This window comes from Macaca mulatta, chromosome 1 (assembly GCF_049350105.2).
Source record: "Macaca mulatta isolate MMU2019108-1 chromosome 1, T2T-MMU8v2.0, whole genome shotgun sequence".
NCBI lineage: Eukaryota > Metazoa > Chordata > Mammalia > Primates > Cercopithecidae > Macaca > Macaca mulatta.
This window is the reverse complement of record NC_133406.1, coordinates 193,173,825-193,199,166: the sequence shown is the minus strand read 5'-3', so window position 1 is coordinate 193,199,166 and position 25,342 is coordinate 193,173,825. Positions and strand designations below refer to the sequence as shown.

The window sequence follows — 25,342 nt, the reverse complement described above, 5'->3', positions numbered from 1 at the left end:
GTGTTGTTGCACGAGCTTACAATAAAGTTATATGGCACCCCCAGGGCGGCTTGAGCTGCGTGATAGAATGTGTCTAAGTTCAGCACTCCCCAACTATACACAGCTTCTCTGCAGGGAGAACCACAGCCAGTCCCGTGTCCTTTCTGGGGCTCCAAGCGATCCCTCAGGCTCAGACCTGTAGCAGCACTTTTATTTATATTTCATGTTTCAAAAACATTTATTTAGTACTTTCTATGTGCCCAGCAGTGAGCTAGGTGCTGAGTATACCCCTGACACATTGCTGTGCCTCCAGGGTACACATGCTCCAGTCTCCAGGATCTGTCCCTGACCAATCTCCTGAGATGTGGAGCTCCATGTGGTCACCCCCAACTCCCTCCTCAAACGCTTATTTTGGTCTTTCTTCTTTTGCTGTGTGGTGGCATCAGCGATTCAGCTAAGCAATCCATCATATTTAGTAATTCTCTAAGTTCTTTCACATCTGACATCTCTGATTCTCACCACACTCCCATCCAGATCCTGCCTGCTCTTCAAGGCTCACTGCAAATACTGCCTCCTCACTGTAGCCTTTTCCAGCCACACCTTTCTCTAGACCCCTTTGCTGCCTTTTTGTGGATTTCATCACAAATTTTAAAACGGATTTTATTTTATGTTTTAGAAATAGGGTGTCACTCTGTTGCCCCAGGTTGGAGTCCAGTGGTGCACTTATAGTTCACTGTAGTCTCAAACTGCTGGGCTCAAGCAGCGCTCCTGCCTCAGCCTCCTAAAGTGCTGAGATTAAAGGTGTGAGCCACTGCACCTGGACCCCCTCTTTTTTTTTTTAATTAAGGTATATTTTACATACAGTGAAATATAGGGATCTTAAGTGTGGTTTGGGCCGGGCGCGGTGGCTCAAGCCTGTAATCCCAGCACTTTGGGAGGCCGAGACGGGTGGATCACAAGGTCAGGAGATCGAGACCATCCTGGCGAACACGGTGAAACCCCGTCTCTACTAAAAAATACAAAAAAAAACTAGCCGGGCGAGATGGCGGGCGCCTGTAGTCCCAGTTACTTGGGAGGCTGAGGCAGGAGAATGGCGTAAACCCGGGAGGCGGAGCTTGCAGTGAGCTGAGATCCGGCCACTGCACTCCAGCCCGGGCGACAGAGCAAGACTCCGTCTCAAAAAAAAAAAAAAAAAAGTGTGGTTTGATGAGCTTTGGCAAATGCACACACCTATGTAACCATGACCTCAATCAAGCCAGGACATTTTCATCACCCAGTAAGTGCCCTCATAACCTTCCCCAATCAATTCCACCCTTCAGATGCAAACACTGTTCTGACTTCTAACACTAGAGATTAGTTGTTTTTTTTTTTGTTTTTTTTTTTTTTGAGATGGAGTCTCACTCTGTCACCCAGGCTGGAGTGCAGTGGCGTGATCTCAACTCACTGCAACCGCCACCTCCGGAGTTCAAGTGATTTTCCTGCCTCAGCCTCCCCAGTAGCTGGGACTACAGGCACCCACCACCATGCCCAGCTAATTTCTGTATTTTCAGTAGAGACGGGGTTTCACCATGTTCACCAGGCTGGTCTCAAACTACTGACCTCAGGTGATCTGCCCACCTTGGCCTCCCAAAGTGCTGGGATTACATGGATGAGCTACCACGCCCGGCTGAGATTAGTTTTTGCCTGTCAAACTCTTGTGTCTGGCTTCGTTTGCTTAATGTTTTTGAGCTTCATCCATATTGTTGGTAGATTAGTGGGTAGTTCTTTGTGACAGCTGAATTGTATTGCATTGAATGGATATACCACATTTTGTTTATTCATTTATTCAGGTTATGCACAGTTTTGGACTATTATGAATAAGGCTGCTATAAACATTTCTTATACAAGAGAAATGGACATATGTCTTTATTTCTTGGGTAAATACTCAGCAGTGGAATTGCTGGGTTATTGAGTAGATGTATTTTTAACTTTATATAAAATTACCAAAGAGGTTGTATCATTTTACACTCCCACTAGCAATATATGAGCATTTTTTCCTTCCTTCCTTCCCTCCCTCTCTCTTTCCTCCTTCCTTCCTTCCTTCCTTTCCTTCCTTCCCTCCCTCCCTCCCTCCCTCCCTCCTTCCTTCCTTCCTTCCTTCCTTCCTTCCTTCCACCCTTCCTTTTTTTTTTTTTTGGCAGTTTCACTCTGCTGTCCAGGCTGTAGTGCAGTGGCACAATCACAGCTCACCGAAGTCTCAAACTCCTGGGTTTAGGTGATCCTCTCACTTCAGTCTCCCAAGTAGTTGGAACTACAGGCATGCATCACCATGCTTGGCTGGCTTAAATTTTTGTTTGTTCGTTTTGGAGAGATGGGGGTCCTACTGTGATGCCCAGGCTAGTCTTGAACTCCTGGGCACAAGCGATCCTCCCGCCTTGGCCTCCCAGAGTGTTGAGATTATAGGCATGAGTCACTGCACCTGGCCTATATAAGCATTTTGATTGCTTCATATCCTTGCCAACATTTGCTGTTGTCAGCCTTTTATCGTTTTAGCTATTCTAGTGGGTGTGTAGTTATATTTCTTTGTCATTTTAACTTGAATTTACAGATGATTAATGACGTTGAGTACTTTTTAATGCACTCACTGGCTATTTGTATCTTTTGTGAAGTGATTATTCAAGTGTTTGCCCAGTTTTTATTGGATTGTCATTTTATTATGAATTCCTTATATATTCTGAATATAATATATAATATAAGGTAGTCATATTGATTCTCTTATATCTTGTTTTTTCTTTTTTTTACAGTCCAGAGGTCTTTTATTTTTTAACACCTGTTATGCCATACATTCATAGGGAAGAGGTTCCAGCAGCTCCAGTTCCTTTTCATTGGTTCTCACAAAGTATGCTTCCCTGGGTGGAGCAGGCTGGCACTTCTGCTGAACCCAGTTACCTTTCTCTGGCTTCCTTCTTTTTCTGATCATTTTCCTTCACGCATTTCAGGAAGCTATTTTGGCTCTTAGAGTGCTCAATATGCACATTAATTCTCTTGGCAAGAATCTTGCCCAATAAGTTAACTAACTAATGCTGAGTGACATTGTAGACTCTTCCAGTTTTGCCATGGTTAACATTTGTGGGGCATTGCTTTTTGAATAGTGCCCATTTCCTTGATGTCTACAATATTGCCTTTCTTACAGATTCACGTGTATTCCAAGGAACAACTCCATGTTTTCTAAAAGGCCTGGAGACTATGTATCAGGTGCCTCTCCTCTTTCCCTTTGTATTGTCGTTTTGGTGGATACAAAACGACAGATGGAGGTTATGGCCGAAAGGCTTAATCATATTTTTTAATGAATAAAAGTTTAAAATCTGATCAGGTCCAATTTAATAATTTCTTACCTTATGGTTAGTGATTTGTTTTTGTGTCCTAAGAAATTTTTGCCTAGTCCAAAACCACAAATATATTCCCCCATGTTTTCACTTTTAAGTTTAGGTCTAGAATCAATTTTGAATGAATTAATTTTTGGTATGGGGTGAGGTAGTGGTTGAGGTTCAGTTTCCCCCATATAGTTATCTGGTTGTCCTACTACTATTTTTTGAAGGGACATTCTTTTCCCTATTAAATTGACTTGGTCAAAAATCAGTTGGTATGTGTGGATCTATTTTGGACTCTGTTCTGTTGACCTATTGTTGTCTACACTTATGCCAGTTCCAACTTTTTTGATTATTGTAGCTTTATGGTAACTCTTGAAATCAAGCAGTCTTAAGTTCCTGATCTTAGGGAAAAAAGAGCTTAATATTTCATTATTGTCATGTTAGTTGTATATTTTCCACGTTAAAAAATCAGATTGAGAAAGTCCTCTTCTATTTTTAGATTGCTGAGAATTTGGATTGTAGAGGGGTATTGAACTTCATCAAATTATTTTTTAGCCCCTATTGAGATGATCATTTGATTTTTCTCTTTCATTGTATTCATTTGGAAAATTGTACAAGCCACCTGTATTCTTGAGATAAGCCCCACTTGGTCTGTCTATCTATCTATCTATCATCTATCTATAATTTATCTATCTATCTATCTATCTATCTATCTATCTATCAATCATATATCATATATAGATACATGTAACCAAATTTGATTTGACAGTACTTTAAAAAAGATTTTTGTGTTTATGTTTTTGAGGGAAATTGGTGTATAGTTTTCTTTCTTATAATAATCAGGCCTGGTTTTGGTGATCAGAATTATACTAATCTCATATAATAAATTGGAAAGTGCCCCCTCCTCCTATATTTTCTGAAAGAGTTTATGTAAGTTTTGTATTGTTTAGTCATTAAATGTTTGAAAGAATTCACCATTGCAAACACCTGGAGTTTTATTTGTGGGAATTAAAAAAAATTATGAATGCAATTTCTTTAAAGACATAGGGTTAATTCAGATTTTCTATTTCTTCTTGTGTCAGTATTGGCAATTTGTGTCTTTCAAAAAATGTGTTCATTTCGCCTAAGTTGTTGAATTAACTAGCATAAAATTGTTCATAATATTCTATCATTTTAATGCCTTTAGTGATGTCTTTTCTTTTATTTCTGATGTTGGTAATTTGTGTCTTCTCTTTTGTTTTCCTTGATCAGTCTAGCTGGAGGCATATCAATTTTATTAATCTCATCAGATAACCAGTTTTGGTTTAATTGGTTTTCTTTATTGTTTATTTTCTATTTCAGTGAGTTTTACTCATCGTCAACATTTGTTTTCTCCTTCTTTACTCCTCTTTTTCTATATTCTTTTTTTTTTTTTTTTTTTTTTTTTTTTTGAGACAGAGTCTCGCTCTGTCACCCAGGCTGGAGTGCAGTGGCCGGATCTCAGCTCACTACAAGCTCTGCCTCCCAGGTTTACGCCATTCTCCTGCCTCAGCCTCCCAAATAGCTGGGACTACAGGCGCCCGCCACCTCGCCCGGCTAGTTTTTTGTATTTTTAGTAGAGACGGGGTTTCACCGTGTTAGCCAGGCTGGTCTCGATCTCCTGACCTCGTGATCCGCCCGTCTCGGCCTCCCAAAGTGCTGGGATTACAGGCTTGAGCCACCGTGCCCGGCCCTCTTTTTCTATATTCTTAAAATGGCAACTTAGAGCATGGATTTTAAATTATTCTTATCTTTTAATGTAAACATTTAAAGTTTAAAAATTTCCTATACAAATAACTTTAGCTACATTCCACAAATTTTTTTTTTCATTATAATTGAATGCTCATATGCTTACTCCATTCATGTCTGTGGTCAACCATCAGTTTCTTGGAGTCTTTCCCTTATCAGTTCATATAGAATAGCCCCTTTACCCTTACCAGCCTTACTTACTTTACTCTGTCTTACTTTTTACTCTGTCTTATTTTTAACTCTGCCTTACTTTTTATAACACCTAATATTTATTTATTATAATAAAATAGAATAATTATTTGTATAACAACTTTGCCTTTTTAATAACACTTAATATTATATTACTATAATGTATTTATATATCACATTATACATATATAATATATATATATGAGATTATGGCATGTTATACTTTATTTGTTCATCTTTTTATTATCTGTCTTCTCCACTAAGCTCTTTGAAGGCAGGAACTATTTATTTTGTTTGGTGATGTAACTCAGCACTTTAGAAGAGCCCCATAAATATTTGTTGAATGAAGAAATAGAAAAATTATTTGACAGCTTGTGCAAATAATCCCTTCTCAGAAGCCTTACCTGGCAGTTTTCTTTAATTCTCAGAGAAGTTCACCTCGTTTATACTGTTTTTGTACTTTCTTATACTTTATCACTGATTACAACTGTGTCATTATTGTCTGTTTCTGTCTCCCCCACTGACCACCTGCCCAAGGACAAGGACTGCGTCTTTATTCACCAGTGCTCAATACAGAGCCTGGCACAGAAGAGACTAGCAAATGTGTGACAAATGAATAAATGAAGTATCATCAATCACTCCTGCCTTGCAAATCATCTCTGAACTAGACTTGGCTGTTAGACCAGAAGGCCTCCCTGTAAATCTGGAAGACATGAACTGGCAAAAGCTTTTAAGTTTATAAGATGGTGTTGTTTGTCTGTGATTTGGGCAAGGAAACAAGTCTGCACTGTGTTTTTCAGTTTGGAAAACCCTTTCCTACACATTATCACATTGGACCTCCACAACATACATGGGAAGAAGGCATTATTATCCTCATTTTTCAGATGAGGAAGCACAAGCTTAGAAAGTTGAAACCATGTAGCCAGGAACTGGAGAATTTGAGACTGGATCCAAGGTTTCTGAAATCTCCAGTCTTTTCCCAGATCTATGGAAGGAAGCATGTGCGTGACCTGGGGGCAAGATGAGTTCCAAGGCCTCATGGTCAGGTGTTGAAAGGTTTGGCATCCAGGAAGCTGATGGGCCCATCAGGGGTGAAGGTGCTTGAGTAGGCTGAAGTACACATTGAACTTGGGCTTCGTTGCTTTGATCCACAGACACAGCCTTATGTAAGGAAAAGAGCTCTTGGATTTTATTTATTTATTTATTTATTTATTTATTTATTTTTAGACGGAGTCTCGCTCTGTTGCCCAGGCTGGAGTGCAGTGGCGCGATCTCGGCTCACTGCAAGCTCCGCCTCCCGGGTTTACGCCATTCTCCTGCCTCAGCCTCCCGAGTAGCTGGGACTACAGGCGCCCGCCACCTCGCCCGGCTAGTTTTTTGTATTTTTTAGTAGAGACGGGGTTTCACTGTGTTAGCCAGGATGGTCTCGATCTCCTGACCTCGTGATCCGCCCGTCTCGGCCTCCCAAAGTGCTGGGATTACAGGCTTGAGCCACCGCGCCCAGCCTATTTATTTATTTTTGAGACAAGGTCTGGCTCTGTCATTCAGGCTGGAGTGCAGTGGTACGATCTCAGCTGCTGCAACCTCCGCCTCCTAGGTTCAGGCCATCCTCCCATCCCAGCCTCCCGAGTAGCTGGGACTACAGGTATGCACCACCTCTTGGGTTTTAAAACTGACCTCTCTCTATTATTAGTTAAGAACCTTGGACAAAGGACTTCTCTCTGAGCCTTGGTTTTCACATCTCCAGAATGGAGCTTAAATATCCACCACCTAGAGTTGCTGTGAGAGTGGCAGGAGAGATTCGTGTAAGTGGATTTTGTAGGGACTCTTATAAAGCAGCTCCTTTATAGGAGCTTAGATAACTTTCTTTGGTCCCTAAAATGCCCTTGTATTCATAGTATTCTCCCTGGCCTTTTATCTGTCACTGATATTGGACAACAGAACAAGGGAAGGGTGGCACAGCTCGAGACTATAAACTGTCATTGTTCCATCATATCTGAGCTCCCAGCAGTTAAGCAATGGCTCTGGCCCCATGCTGACTGTCTGGGGATGAGGTCAGCAGGTAACAAACCGCAGCACTTACTGAGCACCTGATCATAATGACAGCTATCATTTACTGACTGACTGCTATTTATTATTTATTCTGTTCAGAGAAAAGATCTGAGCCCAAATTCCCTGGCTGTGTCCTAAAGGTCCTTCCTCCAGATCATCCCAGTTGTCTTTCCTCTCATCTTTGGGCAGCTAGATCCTGCTCCCTGTACTTTGTCTCTGTCTGTGGTCCTGTTTCAACTCAAACCCTCCTCTGGGTCCCTTTCTCTAATGTCAGTAGCAGCATAGATTGAATATGGCATGATTTGATTCCAACTAATCTTACCATCTGCATTTCCTGCCACTTCGAGTCTACAGTCTACACATTGATCTCTTACTGCCTTTCTTGGAACTTGGCCAACACCATCCTTTCTCTAGGCTTCTGCCTATGCTGTTCCCTTGCCTGGAACATCCTTCACCAAATCTCTACTGGCTCTTGATGACAGGTCTCTGCCCAGCTTGATGATTTTGCCAAGACCACTTAAACGTGTCAAAACCTGACCTATTTTGCTTAGATGGACCATGAGGCTCTGGTCCTGTAAACTCCAGTGCATCTAGGATAAGGATGCCAAATTTTGCAAAAAAAAAAAAAAAAAAAAAATAATAATAATAATAATAATAGTAATAATAATAATAAAAATAAAATAAATACAGGGCTTCTAATCAAATTTGAATTTCAGATAAATAACAAATAGTTTCAATATAAGCATGTCTGTACAATATTTGGGACATACTTATGCTGAAAATGATTTGTAATTTATCTAAAATTCAAATTTAAGTAAGCATCCTGTGTTTTATGTGGCAACCCTAATCCATGGGTGTGTAAGTGTATCATAGCTCTGCAGCCTTCTGAGAGGGGTGATGCTTTCGTTATGACTTAGACTGGGAGAGGGCATCGGGGGCCTGAAAATGGACTTGGCCTGAGAGCCTGTCTAGTCTAGGGCCCCCATTTCACAGACCAGAGAATGAAAGAATGTGCCCAAGTTCACACAGCAAGGGGGGCAGCAAAGGGGAGGCTGGAACTCAGGGCCTCAGATTCCCAGGCAAGGCTCCCTCCTGTGCCAGCAACTCTGCTCTGGGCTGATGGAACATCTCAGGTTCCCATTCCCCTGCCACTGACCTGCCCTTCGCTGGCTTCAGAGGGGGGTCTGATGACGAAATGTGATCCTGCCATAAAATCTATACCAAACCAACTCTTCTCACAGCCCACCCGCCCGCCTCAAAGGGGGGCGCCTAATCCCCATTTATGGAGCCAAGCAGCTGGGCCCGGCCTGAGTCTTTGAACGTGAGCTTGGGGTACCCTGGGTCAGCCCAGTCTTGGCCAGAGGAACCTGAGAGTGAGGGTATTCAGGGAAGCTGAGCAAGCTGAGGGGCCAGCCGGTCCCAGGCCACCCAGCCCAAAGAGCACCAGTCAGGGTGAGAGCATAAATCAGAGCGGCTGAAGGCGGAGGGTCCCCGTGGACACATCTTTCAGGGTGTGTTCCCGAAGACTAGACTTTCTCTCCAGCAGCCGAGGAGAGATACTGGAGGTTTAAAACAGAGGGCAACACGGTCCTCTTAGAAAGATGGATTGGAGACCCCTTAGTGAGAACTCTGGAAGTAATTTGGGCAGAATGATTACAGTTCTGACTCTGAGAGTGGTGGTGGGATGGAGAGAAGTGGAGAGAGAGCAGAGAGGTGTCAGGAGGTAGTGTCTGGGCAGCTCGGGCTCTAAGGAGTCACAGGGATGCCCACTATCTGGTTGGGGTGGTGTGGTGGGCAGAGGTGCTGCTACAGACAAGGAACATTAGGGAAGGTGCAGGAAGATGCTGGCTGTCCTTTGGGATGCTGAGAGGGAGGAGCCTGTGGGGCAGTCAGCAGGGATGCAGAGGAAGGTGAGAGCCTGGGGTCAAGGTAGAGAGTTGGGATGGAGATGCCAAGTTGGGCATTATCAGCCTATGGACCTTGAGACCACGATTACTCACTGAGGGGAAAAGAGAAGAGAAGAGGGTCGAGGAGTGAGCCCTGGGGAACACCAACACTAAGAGCTAGGCAGAAACGGGAGGGCCCACAGAGGAGATGAAGACGGCAGGCCACAGAGGAAGGAGGAAAACCAGGAGAAGATGAGGGTGTGAGAGTTAAGGAACAGCGAGGGCTCTGAGAGCCCCGCAAGCCAAGCCAGGGAAGCTCTCGCTGGGTTTAGCAGCAGGTAGGTGGCAGCCTCGCCACAGCGGGGTAGCGGGTCTCAGGGAGTGTACTGATGTGCAGAGGAATGGGAGGTGAAGATGTGTAGATACTCAGTGTAGATAACTTTTTTTTTTTTTTTTTTTTTTTTTTTTGAGACGGAGTCTCACTCTTGTTGCCCAGGCTGGAGTCCAATGGCACAGTCTCAGCTCACTGCAACCTCTGCTTCCCAGGTTCAAGCAATTCTTCTGTCTCAGCCTCCCAAGTAGCTGGGATTACAGGCATGGACCACCATGCCTGGCTAATTTTGTATTTTTAGTAGAGATGGGGTTTCACCATATTGGTCAGGTTGGTCTCAAACTCCTGACCTCAGGTGATCCACCCACCTTGGCCTCCCAAAGTGCTGGGATGACAGGAGTGAGCCACCATGCCCAGCCTGAGTGTAGACGACTCTTTAAAGAAGACTGGTTGGGAGGAGATTTGGGGGATGCAGTAGCTGAAAGAGAACTGGGCTTGAGGAAGGGGTTGAGATTCTTAAGGAAGTTACCCACTGATGGGAAGGAGGCAGTAGAAAAAGGGAGGTAGAAGAACGTCTTTCACACTTTCTTGACACAACCTATGGTTAGATGGACATGTTCTTCCAGACCTGAGACACTTACACACACTGACACACCTGAAACAAAAGTTTTATGACATACACTCATCTTTACTGTGTGTGATGTGCTCTGATGTTTTCTTTCCTATTTTACTTAAAAAAATGTTTTTTTTTAAGAGATAAGATCTTGCTCTGTTGCCCAGGCTGGAGTGCAGTGGCATGATCATAGCTCACTGCAGCCTCGAACTCCTGGGCTCAAGTGTTCCTCTTGCCTCAGTTTCCCAAGTAGCTGGGACTACAGGTGCATGTCACTACCCCTGGCTAATTTTAAAATTTCTTTTGGAGAGATAGGATCTTGCTATGTTGCCCAGTCTGGTCTCAAGCTCTTGGGCTCAAGTGATCCTTCTGCCTCATGCTCCCAAAGTGCTGGAATTACAGACATGAGCCATCATGCCCCGCCTTATTTTATTGTTAAATACTGCTGGTCACAGTACCCTGAACTGAATTTGTGAATCTAAAATGGTTCAAAATGGGCAGTTTGAGAAATTCTGAGGTAGAATATATGGACAAAGAGAGGTGAGTCAATGGGGTGAATTCTCCTGGGTGGATCCAGAGGGGAAGGGCTGGCTTCTTATGGGAGGAGAGATGCATTCATTCCAGTAAAAGGGAAGGAGATGAGGTTTGGAGGCAGCACAGGTAAAAGTGTAGGTTTGTGGCTGAAAGTTGATGGCTTTTGTTTTCTCCAAGAAGGTCACCTATTGAAAGGGCAGGGGAAGGAAAGGAAAGGTTGGAGGATCTGAAGAGAGAGAGAGGACGATTTGAACAGCCATTGTGGGAAGCATAAAGAGCAGCGAAACAGTTGCATTTCCTGGCAGTTTTGAGGCTCGATGGAGGTGGGAAGTCGTGAATTTAAAGTGGTATGCATTTACCTGGGATATTAGTGAAGCCTAAGCAAGAGGGTCCCTTCTTTTTTGGTGGGGGACAGTTAATGCCTGGCACAAAACAAGGGCACAGGGATTATATGATAAGTGAATGAATGGGCAAATAGCTCAATGAACAAATTTATCAATTCAACCAGTATTTATTGAGCACCTACTATATGCCAGGTTCTGTTTTAGGAGGGGAATACAGGGGTGGCAATGGCAAAATTCTTGCCCCTTTGGAGGCAACATGAGCAATGGCGCTTTTGAACTTCATGAAGCTTTTCTGAGGATTATTTTTGGTTTGTTCTTATTTTTAAATGTAGCTAACCCAGTCTAATAGAAAATTTGGAAGGATGATCATCATCTCGCCACATCTCTGTTGGTGTTCTATTTCAGCCTAAGATGAAGGGAGCATCATCTTCGTTTTCACCAGCTTGGAGGGCAAAGCATCTTGTCCTGGGTCACACAGCACATCTGCAGAGAAACTGGTAGGGGTTGGGACAGCAGTTTCCCACTTTCAGTGCTGAGCTATTCCTGCTTACCATGTAACCAGTGTCTCCACAGATTCTGACTGTGGTAGGATAATGGGGTGGGAGGTATGGGTGCCTGGATTTCAGCTTTCTGGAGGGAAATCTTGACATGCTTTTATTTTCTTGTTTCTCTGGAGTGGAGCAAATAAAAGACAGTCAGGGGCTCCATCAGGCCTATGGGTACTGGTTCCAGGCATAGCCTGTCAGTGGGAATATCTGGCCTCAATGAAAGGTAAGAGTGCATGCAGGACCTAGCTGCCCGCTCTTACAGCACGGACACCAGAGAAGGTGTGGGGAGTGGGGAGTCAGCATTTGTTAAATTGTGTGTGAGCACAAGTGCATAACACAGACACACATCAACAGTGCAGATGCTTGTGCAAACACAAATGTACAAGTCCTTTTTCGGATTCACAAGTATGGGTCACATATACAGGCGTGCACGCACACACACACACACAAATACACTCATGTTCATGCATAAATACCCAGGCACATGTGCACACGTCCAAACAAACATACACATTTTAAACACGCATAGGTGTAGGTGCATGTCTTTGGCCATATTCAAATACGCATACATTAAGTGTATACTCATATACAACAAAGAATCAGTCTAAAAGTGCTCATTGAGAGGTGCACACTGTGTATGCACTCACATTTCCCCAGCCTCATTTCTGTCTCAGTGCCTTTGCTCATGATCACCTCCTCTTTTGCTTCAGGGCCTTTGCATAGGCTGTTCTGCTTTTGAAATATCTTCCCCTGCTGCCTCATCTTTTACTCAGTGTATCTAGCCTTTCCTCTGGGACCCTTGCCTGGAGCACCCACTAGAACCCTCTACTTCCCCTTTCATAACACTCAGCCTCTATTGTTGTACTTAACTGTTTCTCCCTAGACTGTCAGCTGTCTGTGGGTCCACAGAAAAGAACCTTAATAAATAAGTATAGGTTGACTGAGCGAATGACTACCATGTATGGAGTACTTACTGTGTGCCAGGATCTGGAGTAGGTAGGCACAGCTGTTTTCTTTCTCTTATTGTCCCCTAAATTTTATGGAGGAGGAAACGGAAATATCGTCAATACCAGAGCTGGGATTTGAACCCAGGGTGGACTCTTTCTACGCTCAAATGTTTCTCTGATTTTTCTCTTGCCTTGGAGTCTACTGCAAGTCGAGTTCATCCCCCTCTTCAGAGCATCTTTGCTCTGTCCCCCACCCGGGCCCCTCCCGCTCAGCGGGGCTGGGGGAGCTGGGGGCCTTGAGTGTCAGCTCAGCTGTGGCATCAGGCCGGGGCTGAGCTGGGCCTTCCCCGGCGGGGGCAGAAAGGGACTCCTGGGAACAAGTTTGCAAGGGATGCGGCCGGGCGGGGTTGTTCAGGGGACTCTGAAGGGGACCGTCGCCAGGAGAAAGCTCTCTGAGTTGAGCGGAAGCGCCGCGGGCGTCCTGCGCCTGGCCGGTTCCGGCGCTCTTATCTGGCGGGAAAGCCAGCCCCTCTACCGTGTACCCTGTGCGCCCGCGATCCTCTGAGGACGCCCGCCCCGTGCCAGCCGGTCCTGGCCTCCACACGGCCCCGGAGACAGGGCGGGCAGGTGGCACCTCCGGGCCCCGCGGGGCGCCAGCCGCGGCGTGGGGCGTGGAGCGGGCGGCGACAGAGCGCGGGCGGGGACAGCGCGCGGGCCGCAGGGGGCGGGGCGCGGTGGCGAAATGGCTTTTCCAGATTAGGGGCCCAGCCCGCACTGTTGACACAGTCATAAGTTTTAATGAGAAATTTTGAGTATTTGTGTGGGAGACGCAGCCTCTGTGTGCACAGATGCTGCGGGCCGGCGGCGCGGGGGGCCGGCCCTCCCTGGGGCCGCCGCGGCCGCAGGCCCGGCACGGATTCCTTTCAGGCAGAGGGGAAACATTTAAACTCGCTCACCTTTGAACTGCCAGGGACGCTGTTTACCTTGGCTGCCCGAGTGGCAGTTTTACAGATATTAAATACCGACTCGAGGCTGAGCCGGGGCTCCTTCGCTCCCCGCCCCCGCCCGGGGGCTGCGCTGGGCACACCGAGGCCCGGGATGCCCGTTCCACCGGGGGTCATCTCAGTGGGGGTCCCGAGCCCCTCTCTGCAGATGGCTTTCTGGAATCTGTACTGGGGAGACGCCCTGGGGCTCTCCGTTCTCGTCCACTCCTCAGCCCATTCATCTCCTAATTCGATTTTCTGTGTCAGGGCGGAGCAGTGTGGATGGAGGCCGAGAGCTGTCTGGGCCCTGCGCACACATTTCTTTGGCATTTCTGCATCTAGAAAGGGGATGTCATAAGCGAGGCACCTCCTAAGTAGGGGCTCCGGTGGCCTGGCTCTGTCTTTTCAAGGGACAGAGGAGACCTCTCTCTCCGAAGACGTCTATGGGACAGAGGAGGGCTCTGCCTGAGCCGCAGGCTTCAGCGGGCAGGCAGAGGGCTCCCTGCAGAGGCACAAGCCATGTTGATTTTACGGAGCAGGCTGCTATGCACATTTCACTCCTGATTTATTGGTTTTTAACTAGATCCTTATGCTGGGCTAAAAAAGCCATCTTGCACTTTGCAAGGCTCTGCTGACTGCTGCCGAAAATGACACACGGGGGCTCCTTCTGCCCTCCCCGCCCTCCCACCTCACCCCACCCAAAGGGCCATGGCGGAGGTGTGGGTAGGGAGCGCTGTTCTGAGGAGGAAGCCTCAGCCTGCAGCCTCCCTGTCCGCTGACCACCTGTGGTGTGTGTTGGGGTGAGTGTGTTTGTGTGTGTAAGGATTTATGGACCTGAAGGGAGGGGCTGGGAGAGGGGCAGGGCCTCTATTGAGCCTGGGCACATACTGCCGTCCTTTTCTCCTTCAGGTCCCACAGAGCACTTGTCATGTATTTTAATGAACTTTGGGGTCAGACAAATCTAGATTGACCCCCTGGTCACTATCCTACTGTGTAATTCAGGAAAGTTAGGTAACTTCTCTGATCCCTGAATTGTCATCTTTGGAATGGGCATAATTCTCATATATGATGTGGGGATCACATGAAGTATTGTATGAGTGTCATACACTAACCCAGTGCCCAGCATACAGACGGGGCTTACTGATGAGATTTGCTCCCAATTTCTTCCGCCCACCCTGGCTGGTCACTCCTGGTAAAGGAGAAACCCCTGAACACAGGCGGTGGCTGACTTCACACTGCCTCCTGGTTCCACATACAGTGCTTCATAATTCAGATAGAAAATTATATGTTAATATATACCATAAACTAATAAGTTATAAAGCACTTTTAACCCATTAGCTCATCAAATCCTCACAAAAGTTCTATGAAAGAAGAGACAGGGTAAAAAGAAGTAGCAAGGTCATTCTACCCAGAGAGATAGAGGGATGCTATCACAGAACCGTGTTGGAAGCCACACTGGACAATTTCCAGTTTAGAGAATTTTTCTTGATGTCACAAATGACTCTCATATTATTCAACATCGTTCCCTTTCTCAGGGAGGATGGTTTCATGAAAAGGAGGATCTTATGTAGAGTGATTAGGTACACAAATGGTGTACTTTCAGGCGTGGGAGCAACGCAGAGCTATTTTAGGGGACGGGGTACCAGGTGGACACCCACCTGTAGAAGAGGTTTCTTTGGCCAGCCCTGGAAGAACAACTAGGTCTGATTGAGACCCCCAGAACTCAAGGAGCCCAAGGAGGATGCTGGCTGCATCTGCAGAATTCATCAGGCGGCTTGATGGGTCGCCGTTAAACAAAGATGGGATAAGGTTACATGTGTTTTCCGTGGGAGTCGGCTCCGATTTCAGCCTGATGATTTAGTCAGGTGTAAGCATGAAGTTTCCAATTTAGAGAAATAAATCTCCAGTGATTTTATTATCCCCTGTTTTACCCTGACACCCAACTTCACCCCGGCCCCCTGTCAAAGCCCTCATGATGTGTTTATATAGGGCACACTGTAATTGATTGGCGTGCAATAGAACATGACACAGAAAATGTGGCCTTCCCCACCAGGCCCAACTCTGGGAGCTTCCATATTTCATCATCCCCTGGGCCCAATCCAAGGCTCCCACTCCTGTGGCCACAAATTCTTGGGATTCTGGGTTGTCTGAGAACAGGAGCACAGGGCCAAAGGGTCCAGTCAGGCCCCCCAGAGCGGCCTCACAGGATGTTCTGGCCTGGAGACGGAGGGTGAAGGACATTGGGCAGAGGCATCTGTCATGGGTAGAGAGGCTGGTTGGGGTGGTTAGACTTATGACTTCAAAGGTCTTGTCTACTGTGAGAGTAGTTCAGCCATCCATGATGTCTCTAAGTTTGGTTCTAATTCAAAAGTTCTAAATTTCTGAGATGGTCAGTTTAGAAAATCTGTTATCAAGCATATATGAATCTGTGGCCCTAGATTTATGATTCTATGACAATGCCATGTAATATATGTAATACCATTGTATACTATGGTAATGCTTCTAATAAATATGAATACAAACGTGGCTTTGAATGCTGATATCAATGCTAAAACCAATACCAGTTCCAATATTATCATTTATTGAGGGCTTTCAATGTGTTCAGCACTGCACTATGCATATTACATAATTCTTTCACTTAATTCTGCCAACAATCCTATGAGGCATTATCTCCATTTTACACATGATACCATTGAAGATCAGAGAGGGTAATAACTTGTTCAAGGCTACACAGTTAGTCACTGTTTAAGAGTCTGAGATTTTTAAACTCTTGCCTATAAAGCCGTGGAAAAAGTAGACAGATATGGCTTCGAAGCAGTCCCGACCTCATGGGTTGTGGTCGGAGTGCACCCAATGATTTCTCACAGTGCTAGCCCAATTGTCATTGCCTCTATCCTCAGCCCCAGGAGTGGTATCAAGGTAGAGCATCTCCAAGATTCTGGGTAGAGAATAAGGGCCCAGATTTCACCAAACCCAGATGATGGGGGGTTTGCTTCTGGTTCTTTTAGAATCCTACAGTTTCTGTGTCGGAAGGCAAAAGTCATATACTTCAACCTCTTGACCAGTATCTGAATTCTTGCCTTCCCCAGTACCCTGATTGGGCAGGGGCTGGTGGCTGGGCAGGGAGGCGGGCACTTTCTATTTCCACATCTCTAGTGACAGGGAGTTTCCACCTTATCATGAGCTGAAACCTGTCTCCCTGTCACTCTGACTTAGTGATCCTAACTCTCCTGTAGGTTCACAGAGCAAATTTACTTCCTCTGTTCTGTGACTTTGGAGACTTAGACACAGTAAATCAAATCTATCTGCTCTCTTATTCTGCCCCACCCTTACCCTTTCCCTGCCATCCATACCCCTCCCACCCATACTTTTATCCATCTATTCATCCTGCCCATCCATCCATTAATCCCTTCATCCATCTACTCCTCTGTCATCCACTAATCATATAATAATCCATCTCTCCATCACCCATCTAGTTATTCACTCACTATCCACTCATCAACCATCCATCCATCAATATATCCACCCTTCCCTCCTTTTTTCTATCCATCAATCCATCATCCATCCATGTCATTGTTCAGTCATCCATTGTTTATCCATTCATTCACTTATTTACTCTTTCACCCACTTATTCACTTATTTATTAATTCATTGAGGTACAACCATTCAAATAGTACTTGTTAGGCACTTTGGGGAAGGAAACAAAGGTGAATATGCCCTCAGTAAACTTGAGAGAGAGAAATAAACCAGGCTCACACCTACAGAGCTTACTTATTCCTAAATGTCAACAAGCTAGGAACTTTCTCAGCAATTTGTAAATAAGTGTCCAGTGAAAGGTTTAGGCTCTAAGTGCAATCAGGAGAGGGGGCCAGTGTGAGGTAGGCTGCTCAGGTCAGGCTTCCTTTGCATTATAGTCCTCATGGAACCAGCTGGTATCTCAAGACACAATCCTGCCTGGACCAGCATTGAAGTTTTGCGCTGTGCTTAGTCTTGATTCCATTCATTCATTTGTTCAACGAGTACTTTTGGAGCACTATTACCTGTCAAATTCTTGGGTGGTGAATAACAGACAGATCCTGTCTTTGTTGATCTTATCATCTAGTGTGGGAAATGAACACTAAACAAGCACCTAATATAATTTCAGACACTGATAAGTGCTATTAAAAAAAGAGCTGGAGAAGACAGCAGGAAGGAAGATGATATTTTAGACAAGAAGATCAGGAAGGTTTTTCTGAGGAGTTGACATTTGGTCAAGGATAAGAATTCCTGGGAATTCCTCGGACTGGAAATTCCTGGGAATATCCACTGGAGAAAGGGAAGGAGATGAACAAGGGGACTGCAATGGTGGGAGGCTTGGGTCCTTAATTGGAGAGAGAGGATGATACATCAGGAAGCAGGAGCTAAAATTTTCCTTTGAAGAACTCTGCTCAAGAAATCAGCCCTTTGTGGTCTATAAAGGGTATTCACTTGATTTATCTCACCTGCACGGCATTTTCCTCATTTATGGTGAGGAATGGAAAAGAGACAGGGTGTAATTTAACTAAGGTACCAGAGTAGGTCAGGGGATCAGGTCTCACATTTGGACCAGGATGGACTCTAGCTCCTAGTCCACGCCTGTCCACCAAACCTCCAGGTCTTGGGTAGGCTGTGTATGGGAGGTTTCCCCACCCTGTCAGTCCTTTTCTGGAGGTAAAGGTATATTGGGGTCTAGTTCTTGGAGACTCCTGATTTCTCTTTTTAACCTGTCAGACCCAGGGAGTAAAAAGTGAGTCTCAGAATCCCCAAGAAACCAGGATAGGGTGGAGCTCAGGAGACAAAGAAGGCCAAGACAAAATGAATGCCTTGCCTTTGGGGACAGAGGAGACAGATTTTATTCACTCAACCTAAAAACAAGAGCTGAATGGAAGTAGTCCGTAGGCTGAGAGTCCAGACACCTGGCCTCCAGCCCTGGTCTCTGGATTGTTGTGTGCCATGGTTTGGATATGGTTTGTCCTTTCCAAAACTGATGTTGAACTTTGATCCCAAATGTGGTGGTGTTGGGAGCCGACTCTTAGGCAGGGAGGTGTTTGGGTCATGGGGGTGGATCTTTCATGAATGGCTTGGTGCTGCTCTCCCAATAGTAAGACCTAGGTTCTGTGCTCAGGGCCTCACCAGGCTGAAATCCAGGTGTTGGCTGGGGCTGCAATCTTATCTGAGGCTCTTAAGTCCTCTTCCAAGCTTGTTTAGGTTGCTGGCAGGACTCCATTCTTTGTGGCTATAGGACAGAAGCCCTCATTTTCTTGCTGGCTGTTAACTGGGCAATTTCTCTCAGCTCCTGGAAGCTGCCCTAAGGTCCTAGCAGCATGGTTCTCTCTCAACATGGCACTTCTTCAAAGCCAGCAAGAGAATTTCTCTCCAGTCTATTATAATGGAGCCTTACATGGTGTATTGCAATCTATGCCATCACTTTACCATATAATGTAACCTAATCAAAGGAGTGTCTTTTCCATCATATTTTTAGTTTTTGTACATGTTTTCAGGTGTGTACACTGTGGGTGGGATTCTTGGGGGCCAATGTAGAATTCTGCTTATCACAAAGGCCCAAATTTAAGACATAGCAACTTTCCTTTTTGTCTTGAGAGCCCTGAGCTATGATATAAGAAGTCCAGCTACCCTGATGGAGAAACCATATGGGGAGGCTAGGGGAGGGATTGAGGGAGGGAGATACTTGGGGAGGGAGAGACCTAGGTGCCCTAGTATCCCAGCTAAGTCAAGCCTTCCAGCCATCCCCAACAAGGTGCCAGACATATGAGTGAGTCATCTTGGGTATTCCAGCACAATTGAGTCCCCTGAAGACTGTAGCCTCAGCTTACATGTAGGGCAGAAGAACCACCTAGCTGAGCCCCAGTCAGCCCATTGAGAGAGTACACTAAATTGTGCAAAAGCCTTTCACTGACTCCATCTGCCAAATGTTTTTTGTTCTGGGAGGAAACATGGTTCTGCCCATTGTATTTCTCAGTGACGGGAAACCTGTCTCCTGCATGGACATTTCCAAAGCAGGGTCTCCATTGTGCCATCATTGAAAGTCTATCTGGTCCCAAGGTTGGTCCTTTCCTAATGATCTTGAGAGGTGGCAGGGCTGAATGGCAGAAAAATTCTAGACAGGAAAGCCAGGGACCTGGACTGTAGCACAGACTCTGCTGTTACCCTGCTGTGTGATTTTAGAACTACAGCTGTCATGTCTCTGGTGCTTTCTATGTGTCAGGCAGTGTTGTAAGTGCTTTATACATACTCACTCATTCAAACCACATAATAACTCTAGGAAGTAGGTACAATTATTATCCAATTTTACAGATGAGAAAATGGAAGCATAGATATATTAAATCACTACCTAAAGTCACATAGCTAGGAAGCCATGGAATCCATCTCTTTCCTGGACACAATGGTCTGATCCCGAGATTCTAGAATTTCATGGTTCTAGGAGTCTAAGATTCAACCATTTTTAAGGTTCTGGCAGCCTAAGATTCCATCAGTTTGAAGATCTTTGAATCCACAGATCACAAGCTTCTAGAATTCTCAGATTCCAGTTTGAAAAAGCAAATTCCTGCCATCTATGGGGGTGGGGATCAGGGGACATGATGGGGAATGACTCAGCTTGAGCCCTCGGCCTTGCTCAGCCCTCTGCTCCAGGAGTTAAAGATGTTGCCTACCCCTTTAGGCATTTACTTCATTTATCTGAAACCCAAAACCTCTCTTGGAACTGGGAGCCCTGGGTGGTATGAGAGCAGGAGGGAGACCTCCTTGCCTGATAGGCCTGCAGCATCCGCGGAGAGGGGCCAGAATAAGCAGTGAAACCAGGACTTGGAGTTCCCTGAGAATGATAACATTCTCTGCATCCCGCAGACCCCAAATAAACCCACGTTTTCCGCAGCTCTGCTGAGGCCTGAGGAGAAAAGGGAAGGATGGTGGGAAATGGCTGATGTTTCCATAGGACCCACCACCCTGGGTGTTGTGTTTCTGTTGGAGAGGGGGCCACCTGGCTGGTAGCCCTAGAATAGCTGTACACTCCAGGACCACAGGGAGGCCATCCAAGGCTCGGAAGCAGGGCTGGCTGGCCGTGTTGTATAGGCAAAGATAAGGAGCTGGGTCGGGGTTGACATGTGGAAGTGTTTAGGAGCCTGGGAGACTGGGCACTACAGAATGACATATTCTAGAGGGACTAGGGGGCCCAGGGGTTACTGACTCCAGTGGCCTCATTCTGCAGATGGTGAAATTGAGGGGAAGAGAGTTGTTGCATGGTACGTTTAACATGGGGCTCAATAAAATCTCTGGAATTGACCCCAATACACTGAAACCCCTGTGCTTCAGCTACACCAACTAGTGACCTTAACCCAAACTCTGGGCTTTTGCTTCTGTTGTGCATGCTACCTGGAATGCCCTTCCACCCTCTTCTTTGCCTTTCCACCCTCTACTTCTCTTGGAAGGTACAGCCCCAACTGTACTACCTCCTCCAGGAAGCCTTCCTTCATCCCTCCCCTGTTTCTGATGTCCTCTCACCCACTTCTAGGAGCACTGAGGGCATTTCATCTGCCCCTTCCTTTTGCTCTATGTCATGTTTTCCTTCAGGGTAATTGATATGATTTGGCTCTGTGTCTCCACCCAAATCTCCCCTTGAATTGTAATAATCCCCACGTGTCAAGGGCAGGACCAGGTGGAGATAAGTGAATTATGAGGGCAGTTGCCCCCATGCTGTTCTCATGATAGTGAATTCTCACGAGATCTGATGGTGTTATAAGGGGCTTCCCCCTTTGCTTGGCACTCATTCCTTCTCCTGCCACCCTGTGAAGAGGTGCCTTCCACCATGATTGTAAGTTTCCTGAGGCCTCCCCAGCCATGCAGAACTGTGAGTCAATTAAAACTCTTTTTTGAGATGGAGTCTCGCTCTGTCACCTAGGCTGGAGTGCAGTGGTGCGATCTTGGCTCACTGCAATGTCCACCTCCTGGGTTCAAGCAATTCTCCCACCTCAGCCTCCTGGGTAGCTGGGACTACAAGTGCCCTCCACCACGCCAAGCTAATTTTTGTACTTTCAGTAGAGACGGCGTTTCACCATGTTGGCCAGGCTGGTCTCGAACTCCTGACCTCAAGTGATCCTCCTGCTGCAGCCTCCCAAAGTGTTGGGATTACAGCATGAGCCACCATGCCTGGCCGCCTTTTTATTTTTCATCTATGCATCTGTCCCCAAGCCCTCTACCATCAACCCTTTAATGGCAGGGCTGCTGTTTTCCTCATTGAGCTGTCCCAGGGTCTGGCTCAAAAGTGTTCAGTGAGAGCTGGATTAATGATGACCTCTGAGGCTGCGTAAGGTGGAGTATTTTGAAGGGTCCAGATAGTGAGTGTCCAGGGTGTTTCTGGTCCCTGTTCTATTTGAAGACTGCTTCCTGGATGATGGGAGCTGAGCTAGCCCCTGGAAGATGGGATGAGAGGCTTGTTTAACTGGAGTGGAGCACCAGAATGCTGAAGATTAGGAGCCATAAGCCACATGAGCCACAGCTGGAAAGGCACGAGAGGCATGCACAATCCACAGTGCAGTCTTGGTGGCAGAGTGAGGGAGATTCCCAGGGTAGCTTTGGAAGGAACTTCTCTAGACCTCTCTCCTGGCCTTTCCCAGGGCTCTTGCCTCTGCTTTCAGTGACACAGAGCTTACCACCTCACTAGAAGGTGATCCTATGGTGTTTCCTGGAAGAATTCCTTGGGTAGAGGCATCTGGAGGTGACAGAGGGGTAGGAGTGGGCTGGGGGGCGGTCAGGGAAACCATTCTGGATGTGGAAGGGGATATTTAGCTCCTCAGTGCTGACTGGCTAGGTACCATGTGTGATAAGCACAGTGCTGGACGAAGAGTCACAGATTACCTTGTCTTCTGACCAATAGTGGGAGTCCTGGGTTACAGTTCTGAAGCTCACTTAAATGTGTAACATGTACACATAAAAGCCTAAGCTTTGGGATGAGACAGGTAGGGCCCAAACCCCAGCCTCACCACTTACCACCAGGTTCCTTTGCACAAATAATCTCTCCAAACTCAGTTTTCTCATGTGTAATATGGGGATAAAGACCCCTATTTCTTGGGGGTGGGGTAGAATACATGAGCCACAGGAGCGTTTGGAAAATGATGGCCATTCCCACAGTGGTATCTCACCTTTATCTCATCCTTACACATCTCATCTCTCCAGCTGGGGATCTCAGGTTCTCTTATGGTTCCAACCACAGTCCATGTACCCACAACACAAACCTCGATCTATCTCTAGATCTTTCTGGAGCTGTAGACTGGCTGTCCATCTGCCTCCTGGTCGGTCTCCTGGATTTGGGCCCAGAAACCTGGGTCAGCTCCCATAGTTGCTTGATTCTTTGATTACAAGATTTGCAAGCCCATGCTTTGTTCTTTAGCCTTTCTGTCAACAGCCTCTCTCCCTTTTGCTCCCTCCCATCTTGCTTTAGCAACACAGAGCATTTCTCAGTCCCCTCAGTGTTGCTCCACTGGCCCTGCTGCCTCCTAGCCTCTGCTCACACTCATGTCTCTGCTTGGAACACCCTCCCCTCACTCTCTACCCAGCTACCTCTTTCTTCTCCTTTTGGTTTAGATGTCACCTCCTGAGACTTAGATTGCCATGGCCTAAATGTATGCATCCCTCCCACCCTCAAATTCATATGATGAAACCTAACCTCCAAGGTGATGGTATTAAGAGGTGGGGCCTTTGGGAGGTAACTAGGTCATGAGGGCAGAGCCCTCATGAATGGGATTAGTACCCTTATAAAAGAGGGTCCAGGGAACTTCTGCTGTGTGAGGGTGCAATAGCAAAGCACCATCTTTGAAGTGGAGAGCTGGCCTTTACCAGATACTGAATCTGCCAGTGTCTTGATCTTGGACTTCTCAGCCTCCAGAATCATAAGGAATAAATTTCTGTTGTTTATAAATTACCCAGTCTAAGGCATTTGTTATAGCAGCCTGTGCAGGCTAAGACACAGGTGGTCTGGGTGCTATAGCTGCAGTATCCTAGTGGTGGTGGGGCAGCTATGCATGCACTCATTTGTTCACTCATTCACTCAGCAAGCACTCACGGAGCTCATACTCAGGCACTGTGGTACTAGAACACTGAAGGAGATGTACAGCACATGCTTAAGAGTAGAGACTTAGCTACTCGCCTGGCCAAAGTATGAATCCTGATCCTGCCACTTTCCAACTGTGTAACCTTGAAAACCTATCTAACCTCTCTGAGCTTTAGATTCCACAAGGTAAAATGGGGGAAAACATGGGCCTTTTCTCTGAGGATTGCTGTGAAGATGAATAGGAATAATCCACATTATGTGTGGCCTGTAGCCACTCAGTGCCTAGTGATTGCTACTGCAAAGCCTCAGCTTAAGGGCCACAGGGCATTATTATCATTATTATGAATAAGACCCAGTGCCTGTATCCTTCAGAGTCCCTGGATCTGGTGGCAGAAACTGGCCTATAAATAGGAAATGATAATAAGGGCATGGGGGTAGCCAGAGAGGGCTATATAAGAGTGGAGTCAGGGCCAGGTGTGGTGGCTCATACCTGTAATCCCAGCACTTTGGGAGGCCGAGGTGGGCAGATTACCTGAGGTCAGGAGTTCGAGACCAGCCTGGCCAACATTGTGAAACCCTGTCTCTAATAAAAATACAAAAATTAGCCTGGCGGGCACACACCCGTAATCCCAGCTACTCGGGAGGTTGAGGGAGGAGAATTGCTTGAACCCGGGAGGCAGAGGTTGCAGTGAGCTGAGATGGTGCCATTGCACTCCAGCCTGGGTGATAGGGCGAGAATTCGTCTAAAAAAAACAAAAACCAACCAAACAACACACCAAAAAAACTAATCTCTAGTGTGTTAGAAGTCAGAACAGTGTTTGCCTCTGGAGCGTGGAATTGACTGGAGAAGGTTTTGAGACTCCGTCTCAAAAAAAAAAAAAAAAAAAGAGGAGGTGGAGTCAGGACCGGGACCCAGGTCTCTGACTACAGCATTGTGCTACTCAGAGTTGTGATTTCAAAGTGTGTTTTACTGGACTGTGATCTCCCTGAAAGCCAGAGCCTTATCTGATCCAACTCAGTGGGCCAAGGACAGGATGATGCACCCAAGAATGTCTGATGGATGACTGAATACATGATGTTATGAATCAGTGATGGTGTGGGCAGGGAGGGAGGGTGGATGAAGGCATGATGGATCAGGAGGAGGAATAGCCTTGACTCTGCCCAAGGCAGTTAATCCTTTTGAAACTAAGTTTCTTTAGCTATAGAATGGGCATCAGCCATACAGACCAGTTAATCCTTTTATTTTAGTATTATTTTTTTGAGACGGGGTCTTGCTCTGTCACCCAGGCTGGAGTGCAGTGGTGCGATCTTGGCTCACTGCAAGCTCTGCCTCCTGGGTTCACGCCATTCTCCTGCCTCAGCCTCCCAAGTAGCTGGGACTACAGGCGCCCACCGCCACGACCCACTAATTTTTTGTATTTTTAATAGAGACGGGGTTTCACCGTGTTAGCCAGAATGATCTCGATCTCCTGACCTTGTGATCCGCCCGCGTCGGCCTTCCAAAGTGCTGGGATTACAGGCATGAGCCACTGCGCCCAGCTAATCCTTTTAAAACTAAGTTTCTGGGGCCTATCATGGGGAGGGGGGAGGGGGGAGGGATTGCATTGGGAGTTATACCTGATGTAAATGACGAGTTGATGGGTGCAGCACAGCAACATGGCACAAGTATACATATGTAACAAACCTGCACATTATGCACATGTACCCTAGAACTTAAAGTATAATAATAATAAAAAAT

At 46.2% G+C, this 25,342-nt stretch overlaps 1 long non-coding RNA gene across 1 annotated transcript; it reads right to left on the bottom strand.

Annotated features, from left to right (window-relative positions):
• Positions 1–11,188: 11,188 nt before the first annotated feature.
• On the bottom strand, positions 11,189–13,194 carry LOC114678267 (uncharacterized). The gene is made up of 3 exons (XR_013411455.1): positions 13,083–13,194; positions 12,568–12,623; positions 11,189–11,539 (listed from the first exon to the last, which is right to left on the bottom strand). It is a non-coding gene; the product is annotated as an uncharacterized LOC114678267 (long non-coding RNA).
• Positions 13,195–25,342: the final 12,148 nt, after the last annotated feature.